The 20,700-nt window shown below is 47.9% G+C and overlaps 1 long non-coding RNA gene across 1 annotated transcript in view; it reads right to left on the bottom strand.

The window, feature by feature from the left end:
• Nucleotides 1-20,455, bottom strand: part of LOC145504367 (uncharacterized) — a 34,472-nt gene extending 14,017 nt beyond the window's left edge. Inside the window, exons 1-2 of the long non-coding RNA XR_014052156.1 lie at nt 20,031-20,455; nt 18,832-19,180 (exon numbers count right to left, since the gene is read on the bottom strand). This is a non-coding gene — a long non-coding RNA (uncharacterized LOC145504367). The remainder of the gene's footprint in view (nt 1-18,831; nt 19,181-20,030) is intronic.
• Nucleotides 20,456-20,700: the final 245 nt, after the last annotated feature.

Genomic DNA, 20,700 nt, shown 5'->3' with positions numbered 1-20,700 from the left:
GTGGTCTTCAGGCTAAACTTAGAGAAACACGCATGCTCAGTTGCTCAGCGGTGTCCAACTCTGTGCAACCCCATGGACTGTAGCCTGCCAGACTCCTCTGTTCATGGGATTCTCCAGGCAACAATACTGGAGTGGGTTGCCATTTCCTCCTCCAGGGGATCTTTCCAACTCAGAAGAAGAATCCACATCACCTGCGTTGGCAGGTAGATTCTTTGCCCAAAACTTAGAGAAACACTGTGGGATAAATATAGACTTTAACGTAGATGCAATATTTTCAGTGTTCAGAGGATGCCTGGTGGGAATTCTGCTTCATGAGGTCATAGACACCTCAGTGCCACCAATCTGCAGAAGCTCATTAGGGTTCCAGCCTGTTGATGGCAGCCTTCTACTTTCCAGTGAAGATACAGCATTGTTCCTGTTTTTTGTATCTCTATGATGGTGTAAGGGGAGGGAGGAGTTAAAGGCTCAGGAGTCCCATCCCACCAGCCCAGATTCTGAAGCCCTAATTAAAGCCTGCCAGGCTCCACCAAATTTGGAGCCTGCAGTCATCTTCTCTAATAAGGCAGTCAGCACAGCTTGCCTGATGATAAATGATTTTATCAGCATCATCAAACCACATGGAGGGAAGGCAGAAGGGCCTTTACCACGCCACTGACCAAGGAAGCCCACTGATACGGCGAGTCCAGGCATTCTGGGTTTCAGTCCATTTCCAATTATTCTAAACAATGACAGGACTAAGGGCATCAAACGAGCCACTCCTGCCTCCGTGTTAATTTTGGTTCACCCCTGGCTCCCTGTTTCCTGTCCACATCATCTCCAGGCAGGGACAGAATAGCAGCAACTCGGAGACCCACTTGGCATTCAGAGAAGCACATGCCTGGGTTCACAGAGCACAAGGCAAATTCATTTATCTCAGACAATTAATTAATTGTGGAGGCAGTGTTTTCTGTAGCAACACAGAACTCTGCCTCCTTGGATGGAAAATCCCAGTTGTATCCCGTCTAAGCTGTGTCACTCTGTCGGGCAGGTTCCGTTGCCTCTCTGTGGTTCGGTATCTTTATCTGTAAAATGGGCATAAAGATAGTCCTACCATATAAAACGCAGGAGAGAATTAAAGACGATATTCACACAAAGTACTCTGCACAGAGCCTGGCATCTTGGAAGTCTGTGATGATTATGGGTCATAATTGTTTTTGTGAGACTGGATTTAGCAGGTGCTTGACCTGGGTTCTCCATCCCCTCTATAACCCCCCAAAAAGCAGAGATTGGAGAAGAGCATTCTTGAGCAGCAAGCTTTTCAGGGGAAAAAAGGAACTGGAGTGAAGAACCAGGGAGTGGATAAGGAACTGAAGGAAAATCAGCATAAAGGGTGTGTTACTAAGATGTCCACTCAGAAAGGAGAATGGGGCCTTGGTCCTGCATAGGGTTCTCTGAGAAGAGCACAGAATGTCTCTTGGAATCTCTTGTGAGATTCAGGCAAAGGGTTCATCCATGGGCTCCTTCCCCCAGGCTTGAGAGCTGTCCCTGGGACACTGACTCCCCACACTCTGTGTTATTAGCTTGACCATTAGGCTCCTGGCAAAAGCCAGTGCTGGAGTCACAGGCAAGACGTAGGTTAGGATCAGTTCTGATATGATGGTGGTGGCAAGAATAAAAATAGTCAGTGGTAGGTGCCCTGAGCCATGATGCTAAAGATGTCACCAAAGGAAAGAGCCCAGTACCAGCAAAACCCAGGGCGTTCACAAAATAAAGATGCTGGTACACCTGCTGGAGCCTCCAAACTAATGATCAGGTTGTTCCTTTCCTAGGCTGGTACCCACTGCTTGACCCCCAAAAGGCATCAGCATCTCCACCTTATATGAGACCCTGAGAGATCTGAATAATGTTTGCCCTTGGTCTTGGGCAGTGACTTGCTACTTGGGTCTAATATTATGACCTTAAGCATTGTCAACTGTGAGAAATCTATATACTTGAGCAACAGAATGAACACATTAGATAAAAGAGAAGGGTGTGAAACAGCTCATCATATTCTACATTCCTCCCTCCCCGCATCGCTAAGCACACATCCTGACAAGTCCTTGTGGATACAAGGTGAAAATTCAATCAAAGCAACACTTTCAAAAGTCCGATATCATAGCCATGATTAGCTAATAAAATCCCGAGGGCCTGATGATATCAGTTTTCTAGGTTGTAATTTCCATTTTTACTGCAATTCATCTTTGTCTGAGTCCAGATCCATTTCTTTCCAGGCCTGGGTACCGGTTAATTTGAATAAATGAGACAAGCACTGTGGACAGGTGAATATCCATCATATTTCCCACCTCTCCCAGGAACGATGCCACCACACCCTCCAGTGGATGGCCCCTGCCCACAGCCGTTGCTGTGCAGGCATCACGGGGGCGCAGACATGGGCAGCCCAAGACAGCGAATTAACCAGCAATTAAGGGTTTAGTCTGGCCTCCTCGGCGCCTGATTCCCCCGAAGTTTCTGTGACGGATTAAGTATTTACGGCTTCCCACTGCCATCGCAACCCCTTCTTCCTCGGGCCTGCTGTTAAGCTGTCAGTAGAGACAATGGTCCCTCCTTGGGTCGCCCTCAATGCCCATCAGACTCAGGAAAGCAGACAGCTATTGTTACTCTTGGCCAAACTCCCATCGAGGGCAATGCTTTTTTTTTTTTCCTCTGTGTGGTCCTCGTTTGGCTGAAAACAGCTTTCCCCAAAGCAATTAACTTTCCATTCGAAATGAAGTAAACCAATTTCCCCTCCCATCTTCTCTCTAAAGATACTTCATGGCTGAGATACCCAGTGATTTCAAAAGCTGATGCCATACGAGAGAATCTCATTCTAGAAGACGTCATGATTTAAGAACTTAGGACCTCATCCCAGACCACGAGCTGGGCTCCCCGTGCTATACAGCAGCTTCCCACTAGCCTTCTATTTTACACATGGTGGTGTATATATGTCAACGTGGGATGAGGCGGGTGGGAGGGAGGCTCAGGAGGGAGGGGATGTAAGCGTTCATGCAGCTGATTCATGTCGTTGTACAGCAGAAATTAACACAACGTGCTGTGCTTAGTGGCTCAGTCATGTCCATCTCTTTGTGACCTCATGGACTGTAGCCCGCCAGGCTCCTCTTCTATGGGGATTCTCCAGACAAGAGTACTAGAGTGGGTTGCCATGCCCTTCTCCAGGGTATCCTCCCAACTCAGGGATCGAAACCAGGTCTCCCACATTGCAGGCGGATTTTTTTTTTTTTTTTTTTTACCATCTGAACCATCAGGGAAGCCCAACACAATATTGTAAAGCAATTATACCCCAATTTAAAAAAAAATTTAAACTTTTAAAACATAAAAAAGAACTCAGGACGTCAACCCACTTCCAATCATGTAGCCCCAGGGATGCACTCAGAGAAGATACTCAGGTCTCTGGACCACGATCTTCATTTTAACTTTCGTGTCCACCTCGCCCTCTCGTTCAGGCTCTGACCATCTCAGGAGGATCTTCTTCTCTTCGCCTTTCTGTGGCCTCAGCCCCAAACCACTGCTGCTAAGTCACTTGAGTCGTGTCCGACTGTGCGACCCCACAGACGGCAGCCCACCAGGCTCCCCTGTCCCTGGGATTCTCCAGGCAAGAACACTGGAGTGGGTTGCCATTTCCTTCTCCAATGCATGAAAGTGAAAAGTGAAAGTGAAGTCACTCAGTCATGTCCGACCCTTAGCGAACCCATGGACTGCAGCCTACCAGGCTCCTCTGTCCATAGGATTTTCCAGGCAAGAGTACTGGAGTGGGTTGCCATTTCCCCAAACCACAACCGCACATAAATGCACAGGCAGACAAGCTCCCGTGGAAGTACTTGCAATGGATCACTCTCAGGGGCCACATGGATGAAACAGCAGAAATGAGGGGTGTAAGAGTGATCAGAGAGACCTCTGGTCCACTTTGCAGCTGCCTGAGCTCTGAACCTCGCACCATCTGGTTCAGAAGCCACTAGTTATACGGTTACTGAGTGCTTAAAATGTGCTCTGTGCAAACTGAGACATACTCTCAATGTAAATGGAAAGAAAAGTGAACTCGCTCAGTCGCGTCCAACTCTCTGCAATCCCATGAACTGTAACCTACCAGGCTCCTCAGTCCATGGAATTTTCCAGGCAAGGGTACTGGAGTGGGTTGCCATTTCCTTCTCCAGGGGATTTTGCCGAACCCCGGGATTGAACCCAGGTCTCCCGCATTGCGGGCAGACACTTTACCATCTGAGCCACCAGGGAAGCCCAATGTAAAATCCACACCAAATTTCAAAGACTTAATACAAAAAAATGCAAAGTATTTCACTGATAATTTTTACGTAATAGATAGGCTTCCCAGGTGGCTCAGTAGTAAAGAATCTGCCTGCCAATGCAAGTGACTCAGGTTTGATCCCTGGGTCAGGAGGATCCCCTGGAGGAGGAAATGGCAACCACTGCAGTATTCTTGCCTGGAGAATTCCACGGACAGAGAGAGGAGCCTGACTGGCTGCAGTCCATGGGGTCGCAAAGAGTCAGACACAACTTAAGGACTAAACAATAACAACAATTTTTAGATAAAGTCTGTGTTGAAATATGAATATTTGGGATATACTGAGTTAAGTAGAATGCAATATTAAAATGAATTACATCTTTTACAAAATTTTGAAATATAGATTCGGTATAGTTTAAGGTTATGTGTGTGACTCTGGCAGCATTTTTGTTGGGCAGCACCACTCTGGACCTTTCCTGTCACTCTGCCCATCTCCTGGCTCCAGATGACCCTCAGAGTCTGATAAGAACGATGCCAGCAGAGGTGTGTGTTCCCAGGGCATGGGATGAGGGGCGGAGAGTGGTCCATGGGGTTACCTGTTCAGCCAAACCTGCCTGGGTGAGAGCACAGAACCACCACATCTTTGTGGCAAAGTTGTATGTGTGTGTGTGTGTGTCCGTATTCCATGAGTAACAGGCTTTCCATCTGAGCATCCTTGTGGGGAATCGAGAGCTCAGCCTTGCTCACAGAGAGTCGGGGAGATAGCACCTCAAGTCTCAGGCCTGAGTTCTGCTCTGGGGACTGTATCAGTTGTCTGAGGCTGCTGTAACAAACTGCCACAGCTCTGACGGCTCACAACAGCAGAAACAAACGTACTCTCTCACGGTTCTGGAGGCCAGAAGGCTGAGCCCAATGTGTGGGCAGGGCTGGGCACCCTCCTAGAATCCTTCCTTGCCTCTTCCAGCTTCCAGTGGCCCTGGGCCTTCTCTGCTGGGCGCAGCATCATTCTGGTCTCTGCCTTCATCCTCACCTGGCCTCTTCCCCTTCTGCTATGCAGCCTCCCTCTCCTTTACTCTGAGGGCGACATGTCATCAGATTTAGGGCCTGTCTGGGCGAGCTAGGACAATCTCCTCTTCTCATGATCCTCCATTCAATCCTACCTTTTGCATACCCGGGAATACTCACTGGTTCCTGGGACCAGGATGTGGCTATATCATCTTCAGCCCACTACAGGAGGTGAAACGACCACAGCTCAGGACCCCCCGAGGAACAGGGAGCGGCTGGGTTCTCACTGCCTGAGCGGAGTGGGTATCCCAGGAGTCAGAGGGCATATACTCTTCTTCCCTACAAGTAGTTCCAGCTCATTTTATATTTTACTGAACTCTTGCTTTTTCTAAGTAAATATCTAACAATGTCTCATTCCAGGAATTTGGCAATAAAGTGCCTCAAACCAAAATCACTCTTATAAGGGGACGGAATTGTGTGCACACTTCCAGCATCTAGATGACTTTTCCAAACCACATCCTTATGACTGAAGCCAGGCGCTGTCTCAGGTGGATTGAGAGCAGTTTATTGTTGTTGGGCTGCAGGCCCTTCATCCGGGACTGTGGTCGGTGCAACCTCTTCGTGGATTGTCCCCCAGCCTGGCTTCCCTGAGTGCAGTCGCCGGCCACACACCCCAGAACACACCATATGCCAGCCAACTTGGTCAGCTCCCAATCTCTCCCCCGACCGGGACCTCTGAGGATGGGAGTCCCATGGACCGTCTTTCTAGCCAACCCTCCTGTGATTTGTCTTAAAAGAAAGTTTAGGAGCTACTGCCTGTCCTTCTCCCGACCTCCATCCTTGAGGGTCAGCTCACGGGGGGTAGGGGTGGGGGGAGCTGCACTGTGTCTAAGGTGGGGGGCGAGCAGAGGCATCAAATCCTAAATCAGGTGGTGAAACTTGACTGCCTTCACGTCTGTCTGTGTTTCTCATCTGCCTTGAAAACCCAGGGCTCGCTTACCTCCCCGTTCACCAGAGAAAGCGGTCAAGCCCCCAAGGCTGAGCCGAGCGTGACACCCACAGGGGACGATGTTCTTAGCTATCTGGGGCAAGTGATAGTGCTCGGTTTTGAGCAGTGGTACCAAGTTCCCTTTGTAACAGACACAAGCAAGTCAGTCAATTTAAGAGAAAGCATTAAGAGAATGATAATGCAGAGAGCCAGCTGAGGAAGGCGGCCATGGATGAAAATACTCACGGATTAGTCAGGGTTCTCCAGAGATACAGAACAAATTTATATATCTATATATATGTGTGTGTGTGTGTGTGTGTGTGTATATATACACACATATATATATTCATTACACAACTGTCATAAATCAAAAAGAGCAAGCCTAGAGTGACTATTACGTGAAAAGTACGATCTTTTAAATCATTAATCTAGTCCCCTCCTGTCTCCCTCTTGGGTTCAGGAAAGGACCAGACTCCCTCGGGTGGTCTCTGAGGCTCCCTCTGCTGCGGCCCCATTGCTGCCCCTTGATCACCAGGTCCTCGCCACGTTGTCCCACGTTCCCAGAGCTGATTCATCAAGCTTTGTCTCTAAAGGGCCAGATAATAAACACTTCCATTTCAGTGGCCCACAGGGTCTCTGTTATAATGATTCAACTTTGCTGCTCTAGCACAAAAGCAGCCACAGACAATACATGAGCACATGGGTGAGGCTGTGCTCCAATAAAACTTTATTGTCAAAAGAAGGGGGGCCAGGTTGATCCATTGGCCGTGGCTTGCTGGCCCAGCTCTTCTGGCTATAGGCCTCATACACACTGCTGCTGCTGCTGCTGGAGTGACCTCTTTATTCTCATCTGGCCCATTCGTGCTCTTCTCTTAGAAAGGAAGGGAAGCTGCTCAGTCGTGTCTGACTCTTTGAGACCCCATGGCCTGTAGCCTACCAGGGTCCTCTGTCCATGGGATTCTCCAGGCAAGAATACTGGAGTGGGTTGCCATTTCCTTCTCCAGGGGATCTTCCCAACCCAGGGATCGAACCCGGGTCTCCTGCATTTCAGGCAGTTGCTGTACCATCTGAGCCACCTCTTCCTTCAGGTTTCAGAAGTATTTCTTTCCCAGGAAACTCTTCCTGGAGTTCTCAGGAAGGAACTTGCTTCTCAGAACAGCAGTCCCTAGTACAGTGTGTGTGTGTCTGTGTGTGCACATGCACACGCCCACGTCTGTGACATGGCCCAATTTCTGCCCCTCCACAAGGCCCCTGGAAGTCTACTTCCCTCCCCACTCGGTACCTGGCACCTGGAGGAAGCTGAACCATCCATCAGATGAACAACGAAATGAGTCATGGCCAAGAAGAATGAGTGAGCGCATGAAAGCTAGGAAAACTTGCATCTTTGTTCTTACCAAGCCCCATAAAGAAAACTATGAACACATCTTTATTTTCCCCTTCCCAGATCCCGCATCAAATGAGATGATTAGATGAATACAACAAGCTCCACGTCCTCTTCTCTCCAGGTGACTTCCCTGGGAGGTGTAAGCCACTCTGTGAGTTCTCTCCACTCACCAGCTCTGCAGCTTGGGGTGAGCTGTCAGGTGTCTCTGATCTTCTCTTTGCTCATCTATGAAAGTGATACCCACATGCATCTCGCAGGGCTGTTACCAGGATTAACAGAGCAACCTACGGGGCTGGACCCTGGTTGTCATTAAGAGTCCACAGCTTCCCACAGTTTGATGCATCAGCATTTTCCCCTCCACGTGGAAACTCTATAGCAAATACCAGAAGAGTCCAGGAAGCCGCCACACACCGTCAGAGGACACAGGCCAACGTGGGAACAAGCATTTTCCCTGGGAGGATTGTAAACTTCTTGTTTTCCCTTATTAGCAGCATCAGGCCTAATTAAAATGTTTTTCAAGGAACATATGAGGAGAATTTGATATAAAATATACTACTAATGTTAGGGAGAAGGAAATGGCAACCCACTCCAGTATTCTTGCCTGGGAGATCCCACGGATGGAGGAGCCTGGCGGGCTACAGTCCATGAGCTCGCAAAAGAGTCAGACATGACTTAGTGACTAAACAACCACCACCACCACCTAACGTCAACCACGTCAGTATTTAAAATTTTAAATTTGACCTATGTGTCCAACATTAGGAAGCAAGGAAAATAGATCAGGATGCAAATAGCCAGTGGTCTGTGGTCCAGCCTTTAGTTTGTTTATGAAACACCTTTAAAATCAGTAAAAAAAAGTTTATGTTGTAATTTTCAACAACAACTAAAAAAGATTGAAAATTACTATGTAGGAATCTCATTTACATCAGGAAAATGTATTCAACAAGAAAGATTGCAGTGGAAGTTACTCAGTCGTGTCCAACTTTTTGTGACCCCATGGACTACACAGTCCATGGAATTCTCCAGGCCAGAATACTGGAGTGGGTAGCCCTTCCCTTCTCCAGGGGATCTTCCCACCCCAGGGATCGAACCCAGGTCTCCTGCATTGCAAGCAGATTCCTTACCAGCTGAGTCACAAGGGAAGCCCAAGAATCCTGGAGTGGGTACCCTATCCCTTCTCCAGGGGATCTTCCCATCCCAGGAATGAAAGCAGGGTCTCCTGCATCGCAGGCGGATTCTTTAACAACTGAGCTATCAGGGAAGCCAGACTAGCAGGCTCAGGGAAGCCAGACTGCAGGAAGACCAAATAGTCACAGTGTCTTCCTCTAGTTAATGGAGGACCGTAGCTGACGTCTATGTGTATATGCACCTGTGCTGTGTATACGTATGTGTGTTCACTTTCTGTATTTTCCAAATTTTTTACCCAAAGCAAGAATGGCACTGGTAATCAAGGGAGATCAAGACAGAGTTTGAATAAACTAAACCTTATTAGATACAGAATGGATACATAAGGCCCGACTGTATAGTGCAGGGCACTATATTCAATATCCCGTGATAAACCATAATGGAAAAGAATATGAAAAAGAATATACACATATGTATAACTGAATCACGTTGCTGTATAGCACAAATTAACACAGCATTGTAAATCAATTATATTAAATAAAATGAACTTAAAAAAAAGAAAGAGAAAATGTTTCTCTGATTTTCATTTATGGCTCCATGAACAGAAATTATATGAAGAAGCACATCTTCCCAATCTGTAAAGACCACCTTGGATTGTAAAGGGTTAAAAATTCTGGAGTCAGGAAAAAAAGCAGTTCTGGTATTAGAACCCCTACCTAGATCTTCAAGCTGTCAAGGTCTAGCCATGACCACTGGCAGATTCAGAATGAGTTGACCTTCAGAGAAGGTCACTGGTCCACAGTCCACTGCCTGGTCTTCAAGAGCCACCCTCCAGGAAAGGAAGGGTCACCAACAGGAAGCCCTGGCCGGCTCTGTTCCTGACTCTGTACGGGAATGTGAGAGTGACTAGCCACCTTCTGCCAAGGACATAGTTAAGCCCAAGTTTCAGAACTAGCTGCCAACATTTGTCATTATGAATGGGTCTTGCACTCACTGCTTCATTAAATCTTCAAAACTCATCTTGGAGGCCAATGCTGTATTGTCCCCATTTCACAGATGAGGAAACTAAGGTTTCATCAATTGACCAGAAGTTGGATCAAAGTTCTGTTCTCTCTAAAACTTGACCACTAAGCCGAAGCAAACAGACCCTCTCCTTTTGAGCTTAAGCTTAAGTTTCTCTGCAGACTCCTCTCTACTAACTTTTTCAATTACCACTGGACTTTCTTAATTGGACTGGTTCTTATATGGGCTCTTTAGTACTTCAACATATATTTTTTGCAAGCCTGCTTTCCCTGTAACACCAGGCCAGGATGGGAATTGTGGAATGTGTCCACTCTGGAAGTTCGAACCAGTCAATCCTAAAGGAAATCAACTCTGAATATTCACTGGAAGGACCAACGCTGAAGCTGAAGTTCCAATACTTTGGCCACCTGATGCAAAGAACTGACTCATTGGAAAAGACTCTGATGCTGGGAAAGATTGAAGGCGGGAGGAGAAGGGGACGACAGAGGATGAGATGGTTGGATGGCATCACCAACTCAATGAACAAGAATCTGAGCAAACTCCTGGAGGTAGTGTGGACAGGGAAGCCTGGTGGGCTACAGTCCATGAGGGTGCAGAGTCAGATATGACTTAGTGACTGAAAAACAACAACCGCCACATACATTAGCGTCTCCAGTCCTTACTCGGGGAAACTGATGGGCTGAATGGGAAGAACTGTGTCTTGACTTTGTGATTAAGTCATGATTCTCGTGGGAGCTCATCAAAGTCCCTTAGCCCATGCATCAGATGAAAGTTCTGCCAGCATCTGTCCCAGGCAGACAGGCTCCACCTCGACTCAGAGGGACCACAGCATCCCAGCTGGTGGGCAAGGGTTGACACGTGGGAAGGGAAGCTTCCTGAGATGGAATCTTAGGCTTGTCTGCAGCAGGATGAAAGGAGCTCAGGAAGGAAGAGGGACTGAGACCAGAGAGGAGACCGGGGGGAGAGGGGCACCTGGCGGAGAAGCAGCAATGAGGGCAGGAGGCCCAGTGGTCCTCCCAGGACATCTGTGGCCTCTCCTCTGAGGCTCTCTAACCTGGGAAACAGCTGAGCCCGGGAGGCACGTGCTATGTCCCCGGGAAGAGCATCCTACGTGGACACTGACTGCATCCCTGCCACAGAGGATCCCCTCCTCTGCGCACCCACCTCGGCTCCCGGCAGCTGGGAAGGGACCCAGCCATAAGCAGGAAGGGCTAAGCCAGCCCAGTCCAAGGTTGTGGAATAGCATGTGTGGTCGAAGAAACCGACCAACAAAGACGCCCCATCCCATCCTCAGAAACTGAATCTGCTCATCAGGATCCTCTATTTCATGCTACTGCGTTGTTCAGAAGCTGTTCCCTTTGGTTTCACGTAGGCTGAGTCTCTGCCCAAGCTGACTGTCCCACTGTGAGTGGGTGGGTCTCACCTTCCCCAAAGGTCTGGGCCACACCTGGGCACAGTTCTGTCTCAGGTCCGTCAGGTCTGGGCTGGTGTACTACCTCAGCCACTGTGGCCTCTATCACAGTCTCTGTCCCCTCGGTCACAGGGTTCTCATCTGCAAAATGGGCTGACTCTACCATGCAGGGCTTCTCTGGTGGCTCAGATGGTAAAGAATCTGCCTGCAACGCAGGAGACCTGGATTTGATCCCTGGGTCAGGAAGATTCCCCTGGAGAAGGGAATGGAAACCCACTCCAGTATTCTTGCCTGGAGAATCCCATGGACAGAGAAGCCTGGCGGACTAATAGTCCATGGGATCACAAAGAGTCGGACACGACTGAAGGACTAACACTTTCACTTCACTTTCTTTTCTATTACGTAGGGACCAGGGCTGGGCTAGGTGAGTGGAGTGAGGTGACCGGCGTGCAGAATTTAAAGAGATGCCCTCAGGCGTGGACAGTGGGCGCCTCTTTAAATATTGTGCCTTTCTATTGGGCATCTTTCTTGTCTCAGCCTAGTCCCAGCCCCACTGTGGCCACCTTGGCATGAACCCAGCCACCTGTGAACCCTCACCTCAAGCTGGGCTGAATGTTTCCCTCTGGTCCTGGAGGTAATTACCTAAGACATTGTTTTGCAAACGAAGTTCAGCCACTAACCTTAATTGATTTGAAATCAATGGAGAGAGCCAGGACTGACATTAAAAAAACCGAAACAAACTGAACTAGCCCAGAGTGGAATAAAAATATCAGGGTACATCTTGTGTGCTCTTTTATATGATGTTTGTTCCAGATGTGTGTGCTATGTGTGTATATGTATAAAAATGTCATTTCTTGCTGTGGCTAAAGACACACCTGCTCCTCTGCCCCTGGCGGGTCCCAAGGACATGATGGATCTCGTTTCCACCAACAGATGCTGAGTCTGGCAGCTGAGCATGCGGGGTGTATCTGTGCTTTCCTCCCCTGTGGAGGTCAGGCCCTAGAGGGCTCTGGGGGATGACAGTGACCTACTGGACCTCACCTCCGTGGCTCCAGGCCATGGCCATAGCACAACCCATGGAGTGGGGGAGGCAGACCCGGATGAAGTTCAGCCCCTGGGCAACTGGACAGAGGCACATGGCTGCCCAGGCCCCAGTGTGGAAACTTGGAAAGTGAGGATCATAGTGACATGGTGGGGGCCTCCCTCCTGCCCCCACTGCCCCCAAGGAAAGAGGGGGAGCTGACTCAGAAAAACCACCCGCTTCCTCAAGCACCTGCAAATCTGCTTGGAGTCCTTGCTGGAGAGGATGGGGATGCCAAGATGCAGAGGATGTCATCCCTCTCCTGCAGGTAAGATACTCAGCCACAGTTGATAGTGAAACGCATTTATATAAAGACAGAGATGCTGAAAAAAGCAGGGGGAGGGAGCTGATATTTTCTGAGTATTTAGCATGCAAGGTTGTGTGCCTGTGATTTCATTTCATCATCAGAACAGTCCGAGGGTCTGAGTGTTGTTACACCTGTAACTGACAAGACAGAAATGGCCCCACGTTTTTGAGAGTTGGGAATGTGGTTCAGTCATGAACGCCTGACACATTCCTTCATGTATTCACCAAATAAAGGCCAAGCAAATATTATAATCATATGCACACTAGGCAAGATACAAAATGTTACAAAATTCAATGCCCTCAAGATAGTTGCAGACTAGTGTGAGAAGATGAACTCCTGAATTGGTTTTAATTTTTAAAATTTGAGTATATTTGCTTTAAAATTTTGTGTTAGTTTCTGCTGTACAACAGCATGAATTAGCCATTTGTATACCTACATCCAGGCTCCCCTGGTAGCTCAGTTGGTAAAGAATCCACTTTTAACGCAGGAGACCTGGGTTCAATCCCTGGGTTGGGAAGATTCCCTGGAGGAGGGCATGGAACCCACTCCAGTATTCTTGCCTGGAGAATCCCATAGACAGAGGAGCCTGGCGGGCCACAGTCATGGGGTCTCAAAGAGTCAGACACGACTGAGCAACTAAGCACAGCACAGCACACATATATCCCCTCCCTCTGGAACCTCCCTCCCACTACCCCCACCCCCCACACCCGACCTTTTAAGTAACTAGCATTTAAGTGCATTCAAATCACTGATGTTTTGTGACTCAAAGCAGGGTACACGGTGGGGATGGTGCTGAGTTCTGCTGGGGCTGGTAGAGCAGGCAGGGGAAGGTGGTAGACGGCTTCCCTCATCTGGATGAAACTGTTTTGACTGGGGAAACAGAAACATAGTCTCCCACTAGCCAGAGCACCAGCAGAACAGAACAACCAGAGAGGTGGGAGGCCGGAGGGAGGATCAGTCCTACAGAAGATGGACGGGGGGAGGAAGTAATGCCCAGGGGTCCAGAATCCCAGGGGAAGATGGTGGGCAGGGGGTGGACGGGCTGCAACTCCCAGGCCCATGGTGGCGGTGGTTTAGTCCCTAAGTTGTGTCCGACTCTTCCCAACCCCATGGATTGTAGCCCACCAGGCTCCTCTGTCCATGAAATTCTCCGGGCAAGAATACTGGAGTGGGTTGCCATTTCCTTCTCCAGGGCAGCTTCCCAACCCAGGGATTGAACCCAGGGTCTCCTGCATTGCAGGCAGATTCTTTAATGACTGAGCTATAAGGGAAGCCAGAAATCCATAGGAAAGAAGTTTTAGGAAACAGGTCCCTAGTCCTCATCTCCTGGGGTCCACAGATTGAAGTCACATTTCCCTTCATATCCAACGCTGAGGACAACTGGTCTCAGAATCCTTGAGAGCTCAGACTTCAGTGAGGACTGGAAGACCTGAGGTCAGTCTGTGAAGCTGACCCTGTGATGCAAATGTCTATCAGGGTCATTATCTTCTGAGGATGGTTGAGACCACTGCTTTGGAAAGCATCTTCTTGCTTTGTTTTCCTAGACACGCCTGCATTCACGTGGCATATCCACCATGTGGTATATCCACCAGTCAATAATGCATTTCTGGGGCAGGAAAGTGAGGGAGAGCCAAAGAGGACCCTTATATAGGGCGGGTGGCGGGCACAGAAAGAGGTCACGGTCACTCTCAGGGAGCAGGGACAGGCTTCAAGGAGGCAGAGAGACTTCAGGGGCCTTTGTACTTCTCCACTGCTGAACTGCTGCGGATGCAACCAGATTTTTACGCTAAAGGCTGGTGTGCAGAAAACAGAGACGGCTGCAGGCGCTCATAAAAACTTCATATTCTGGGTGGTGTGGGGGATGTGTGTGTATATATACATACTTGAGCTGTTGGAAATATAAACATCTGATATATTTTATTTGTTTTTCTTCCAACTAAGAAAAGGCCTTCCCTTCGCTTTGTAATCTGTAATCCCCTTGGAAGCGCAGGGCGTAATCTGATAGAGGAAACTAAACCCCACTACGGTTTCATGGGATCTTGAGTTGGCTTTTCTTGGGAAATGGCTGCTCCTGAGATTGCTTTCAGTGTGAGAATGCGTTTTTACAAGGCCGTTTTTGAATACTGGATGTGACATTTGACTGGGCTTTCCTTTAAAAGGTCAGGTTTGCTTTAATAATGGCACATGTCATTACTACTCGTGATAGGAAAGTACTGGCCAGTTGACAGACCTGAGGCAGAATGTAGTTTTTCAACCATTTGCTTCAGACCTTCTTGAAGTGGTCACGCAGCAGTGTACATAAACTCTCGGAATGTGGTAGTAATTATAATGTGTGAACAGGACAGAAAGGTTAATTCTGTTTCATTTTGACACCTGAAAGTGTCCAGTGAAACGTCAGTTAAAAATATCCATATAAAACCAGAGTCCTTCAGCTTCAAGTAAGAAATAAACATCTGATATTAGCCAAAGAGCCAATAAGTGCCAGAAAAAAAAAAAAAAAAAAACAGATAATTCAAACCATATTCCATTACCTACCCTCCAAAGTTTGATATCCTCACAGAAACAGCATGGGACAATTTGCGTTATTCATGAAGTTCCAAAGAAAGATGGCTTGTGTTCTAGACTCTTAAAGTGGACCCAGAGAAGAAGCAAACCCCTTGCTTTGAAGTGAGAGAACAGAGAATTGGCCCTCAGAGTCCAAGTCTATGGCCTGGAACACAGTCTCAGTCACCTGTGGTTCTACCTTCCTGGAGCCTGGGCCCCTGGAGCCTGGGTGTGTACCTGAATCTCCTCTGGCCTTGAGGCTCTCAGCGATGCTCTGCCACGGACCACCCATCCCTACATGAGCCCAGCACTGTCGCCTCCCCCCGGGGAGGGTCCCAGGCCTTAGTGTCTACACTGACACTCGGTCCTCCCTTCCCCTCCTCTACACTCGGAGGCTCCAGTCCACCTCTCAGCTCAGTCGACCTGCAGCTTTCCAAGTTCCTCTGTGCAGGGAACTTGAACCCAAGAACCCATGACCTTCCAGCAACTGGAGAGGCTGAAAAGTGCTCGTGGTCCCGGCTCTGTGGCTTTAAAAGATGCTCCTCCCATACTTCTTATATGTGGAATCTAGAAAAGGAGACAAGTGAACTTAGCTACAAACCAGAGAGAAACTCCCAGACATAGAAACAGATTCCTAGCTACCAAAATGGAAAGGGGGAGGATGAATGAAGAACTGGGGATTAACTTATACACACTTAGATATTTAAAATAGATAACCAACAAGGACCTACTGTACAACACAGGAAACTATACTCAATATCTTTTATAATGGAAAAGAATCTAAAAGAAAGAGGATATATATATAACTGAATCATTTTGCTGTATACTTGAAACTAACACTGGATGTTAGACTAACATCAGTTCTGAATAGTCATTGGAAGGACTGATACTGAAGCTGAAACTCCAATACTTTGGCCACCTGATGCAAAGAACTGACTCATTGGAAAAGACCCTGATGCTGGGAAAGATTGAAGGCAGGAGGAGAAGGGGACGACCGAGGATGAGATGGTTGGATGGCATCAACAGCTCAATGGACATGAATTTGAGCAAACTCCAGGAGTTAGTGATGGACAGGGAGGCCTGGTGTGCTATAGTCCATGGGTTTGCAAAGAGTCAGATATGACTGAGCGACTGAACTGAACTGAAAGTAACACAATGTTGTACAACTAGATTTCAATAGAAATTAAATTAAGAAGGTGCCCTTTCTTCTGGACTCACAAGATCCCATGAGATATAGCCTACTGGATGGATAGTGCCTGCCTTGTAAGGCTGAAGGCATGAGGCTTCAGCAACAAAATCTTTCATGGCCCCCTCAAAGGCATGAAAGTTTATATGATGTTGACAATTCACATGCTCTTCTAAATCACACACCAGTCTCACAACCGGGAGTTACTCTGAGGACAGATGTCCAAGTACAGCCTAGGTAGAGGCTGCCCTCGATTCGTCTTTAGGACTCTCTCTGGACTCCCCTGTTCACCACTGAGCCCACCCAGGGCAGCCAGGGAGACCCCGGCCCCACCAGAGACAGGAGGAGGACAAGGAGTCCACTTCTGTGTGAGCGCCCTCCTCAAATCAAAGGCGGGCCGGTCCCTGGAGCGGGGACTCCTCTGTTGTTGCTGGAGAAAGTCACAGCCACGCTGCAACACCGAGCAAAAGAAAGGGGGACTGTGTAATAACCTGCAATGGAAGAGAATGTGAGTATATAGATACACACATATATGCGCATATGCATATACATGTGTGTATATATCTATATCTATATCTATATCTATATATATCTCCAACTCTTTACTACCCCATGGACTGTAGCCTGCCAGACTCCTCTGTCCATGGGATTTCCCAGATAAGAATACTAGAGTGGGCTGCCATTCCCTTCTCCAGGGGATCTTCCCAACCCAGGGATCCAACCTGGGTCTCCTGCTTTGCAAGCAGATTCTTTACCATTGAGCCACTACAGTATTTACTGCAGTCAAGTCCCCGGATAATCTAAAGTGCTAAATGGGGTCAGAAGAGCCCCAGAAGGAAAAACAACATTCAGAAGTCGCACTGTTATCAGCCCTATTTTCTATTTCTCCAAATTCTTCCTGAGAGTTCAGAGAGGCAGTGCCGCCTAAATGCTGTTACTAGCCACAGCGGCCTTCCCAGCTCCAGTCTCCAGGGACCGCCCCCTTCTGCCTGTAAGATCGGCGCTGTCCTCTTTCTCCCCCCTCTCTGTGTCAGTTGTCTTTGGCCCCAGCTTTCTTTTTCTAGTTTTCTCCAAAGGCTGAAATCACAGGCATGACCTCCAGACACACTCACAAATATATATAGGTGTGTAAATGAATCACTTTGCTGTATACCTGAAAATACCACAATATTATAAATCAACTATATTTCAATTAAATTAAAAAAAACAAAACAGGGATTTTGGAATCAGAGTTTCCTGAACACAGTTCCCAGATCCATGACCAACTGGTCACGTGAACTCAGACAAGACGCCTACTTCTGTGCCTGCAAAATAGGAATATTCTGGCCCTTGAAGGGCATTTGTGGAAATCAGTTCAGTTCAGTCGTTCAGTCATGTCTGACTCTTTGCGACCCCATGGACCTCAGCATTCCAGGCCTCCCTGTCCATCACCAACTCCCTCACCGAAGAATTGATGCTTTTGAACTGTTGTGTTGGAGAAGACTCTTGAGAGTCCCTTGGACTGCAAGGAGATCCAACCAGTCTATCCTAAAGGAGAGCAGTCCTGGGTGTTCATTGGAAGGACTGATATTGAAGCTGAAACTCCAATACTTTGGCCACCTTTGGCCGCCAGGACTTCCCTGGTGACCCAGACGGTGAAGTGTCTGCCTACAATGCGGGAGACCCGGGTTCAATCCCTGGGTCGGGAAGATCTCCTGGAGAAGTAAATGGCAACCCACTCCAGTATGCTTGCCTGGAAAATCCCATGGACAGAGGAATCTGGTAGGCTACAGTCCATGGGGTAGCAAAGAATCCGACACGACTGAGCGACTCCATTTCACTTCACTTCTATTTGCAGGCTAGCTAGCCTGGAGTAAGTTGCTTAACCTCCCTGCCTGGTTTTCTCGGTCACAAATCACACTCTCCCCTGAAGGATTATTGAGCAATCAACAACTGCAATTGGAAAAGTGCCCGTGACAATCCTGGCAAATCCTAGATCCAGCTCCCTCTCCTAACCTTCTTTCCCGTGGGCACCAGGAGGCTGGATGACTCTGGCAGGGACAAGGGAAATAATCTCCGAGGAGCTTCAGGAGCGCGTGGCCCTGTCCTCATCGACTCTCTCTAAGGTCTGTTTCCTGCTCTGCTCCTAGGGCAGGGCTGCATGGGAACCCGCCTCTCTCATCTCCATATTGAGGGGATTCAAGGAGGCTCCCGAGGTCTGTAATTCCATACTTCTGTCCTGGATCCGCTCTCCATCTCCCTTAAAGGAGACAGCAGGAAGATGAAGCATCTCCTGGGCTCATTTCGGTTCTTTTCTTCTCTGTCTCCAACAGTTCTTATTCTCAGCCCCTCTGTCACCCTAGTGGACTTGTGAGTACCCTCCTGGATCTTGAAACTCTAGGATATCTGCTTCTCCCTTAAGATTAGGTATACAGTCAACTTGGGTCAGAGGAGAAGCAGTGCATTTAACACACACACATACACACACAGAGACACACAACACAAGGCATGCATTTGCATCAGCTTACCCCAGCGATCTCTCAGTTATTCCCACGATCTGTGAGGAACACAGATCCACATGGTTCTCGCAGAGAGCGGGAAATTTTCTGTGTTTGCTCTGGTGTGTACAGAGAAACTCGAGGCCAGTCAAAGAGGATAGATTGTCCACCTCTACCTTTCCAGGCAGGTTTCCAGAATCCCTGAGCATCTCAGGCACTCAGAAGGAGAATTTCCCTTGAGTCCATAGCCTTAGAAGGTGCAGCTTGCTGTGCAAATATTTGTATCCCTCGAGAGGCTTGTTAAGGAGGGTGGCTGGGCAGCAGAGGCCATTCTGCTCTGGCTTTCTTTCCTGAGTCAGCACTTCACAGTTGTCGGATACTTTGAATTGAATAAACAATAAAATTACCAATGGCCCCAAAGATCAAAGGTCACACTGGACGTTGCAGATCAAGTAATAATACCCAGGCCTCATTTCTGAGTGGAAAGGGGCAGATGAATCTCCGTATCTATGCACAGGAGATATCTGGTTAAATACAGCTCCCCTGACTTCCCAGCAAAAGTTATATCCCCCCAAAACATTTTGGAAAGTATAGGTCATTATTGCAGGTATTTACTATTCAAAAATCAATCTTCAAGTGACCTAAACATAGAACCGGGTGCATTTTTTTTTTTTTAGCTTTTTCCTTTGTATTGGCATATAGCCAATTAACAAACAATATTGTGACAGTTTCAGGTGAACAGTGACTCAGCCAACATATCCATGTATCCATTCTCCCCCAAACTCCCCTCCCATCCAGGCTGCCACATAATATTGAACAGAGTTCCCTGTGCTCTACATTAGGTCCGTGTTGAACCAGGTGCATTTTTAAGATCCTGTAAATCTTTTTCGATCAAAAATTTACTAATTTTCAATGATAAAAGGCTCGCAAGGATAGCAAGAGTAATCATAATAAAACACAAGTCACTTCCACTAGCTGACACCCCAAGTGGCCAGTTTTGAAAGGATGACATGGGGTGTGTTTACCTCGGACAACTTTCAGCATGAATTCTAGGAGGTTTTAGGACTGGAAAGCACAGTACACGATAAGCAAATAGATTATTAAATTAAGCATGGCTTTAGGTGCTTACTGCTAAGGTAAAGCTTAAGTAAATAAAGTGAGGAATTATTTCACTAAATAAAACCTTTGGCAGACTTTATAAATCCTTGCTCTGTCCGCATAACACCCACCTGTTTCTATCTCCAGCTACGTGCCAAGCCTCACACGCCTGCACTGGGGAGAAGACGATGGTTGGACCAGCTCCAGAGCTGAACTGCTGCTGAGTTCTCATCATGGCAGAGACTCCCCTTTCGTGCCAGAAGCAGATGTGCAAGAAAAGATTGGACTTAAGGGGCTCCAGGTCATTTCTGCAGTGATCCGCCAGCCTCAGCTACTCCATTCGGTGAAGGGCAACTGTGCACACTAGAGCTGCGGGTGGGGGCAGAGAGAGTTTGCAATGAGACACAGCCCCTTGCCTCAAGAATTTTAACCCTCTATCAGATGGATAATACATGTATTAAAAAAATAAAGAGAATTTAACAGTAGGAAGGGGAACATGTATAGGCTCTCTCTGCCTGTCCAAGGCTGCTCCAAGCATGAACCGTTTCCCTGCTCCTCCCACAAGCCCTGTGGGGTGGAGAGGTCTCCCCTTTGTTCTGACTATTGACAAGCCAGGAAAGGCTCCTAGGCTGACTTCCAGACGCCTTGCAAGCTTCATCCTGTCTCCCAGTAGTCCCAGTTTCCTAACCTCCTTTGCTTGCGGGGCATGTAGTTTTTTGTTAACTGCCTTAGATGACTTTGTAGAACATGTGATACTTTTATAAGAAGGAGTTTACTAAGTTCAGCATGTCTGAACTCACA

The sequence above is a fragment of the Giraffa tippelskirchi genome, chromosome 5, assembly GCF_054371585.1.
Source record: "Giraffa tippelskirchi isolate mGirTip1 chromosome 5, T2T-mGirTip1v1.2.pri, whole genome shotgun sequence".
Classification (NCBI taxonomy): Eukaryota; Metazoa; Chordata; class Mammalia; order Artiodactyla; family Giraffidae; genus Giraffa; species Giraffa tippelskirchi.
The sequence above is the reverse complement of the archived record's forward strand: the minus strand, read 5'-3'. Positions and strand labels throughout refer to the sequence as shown.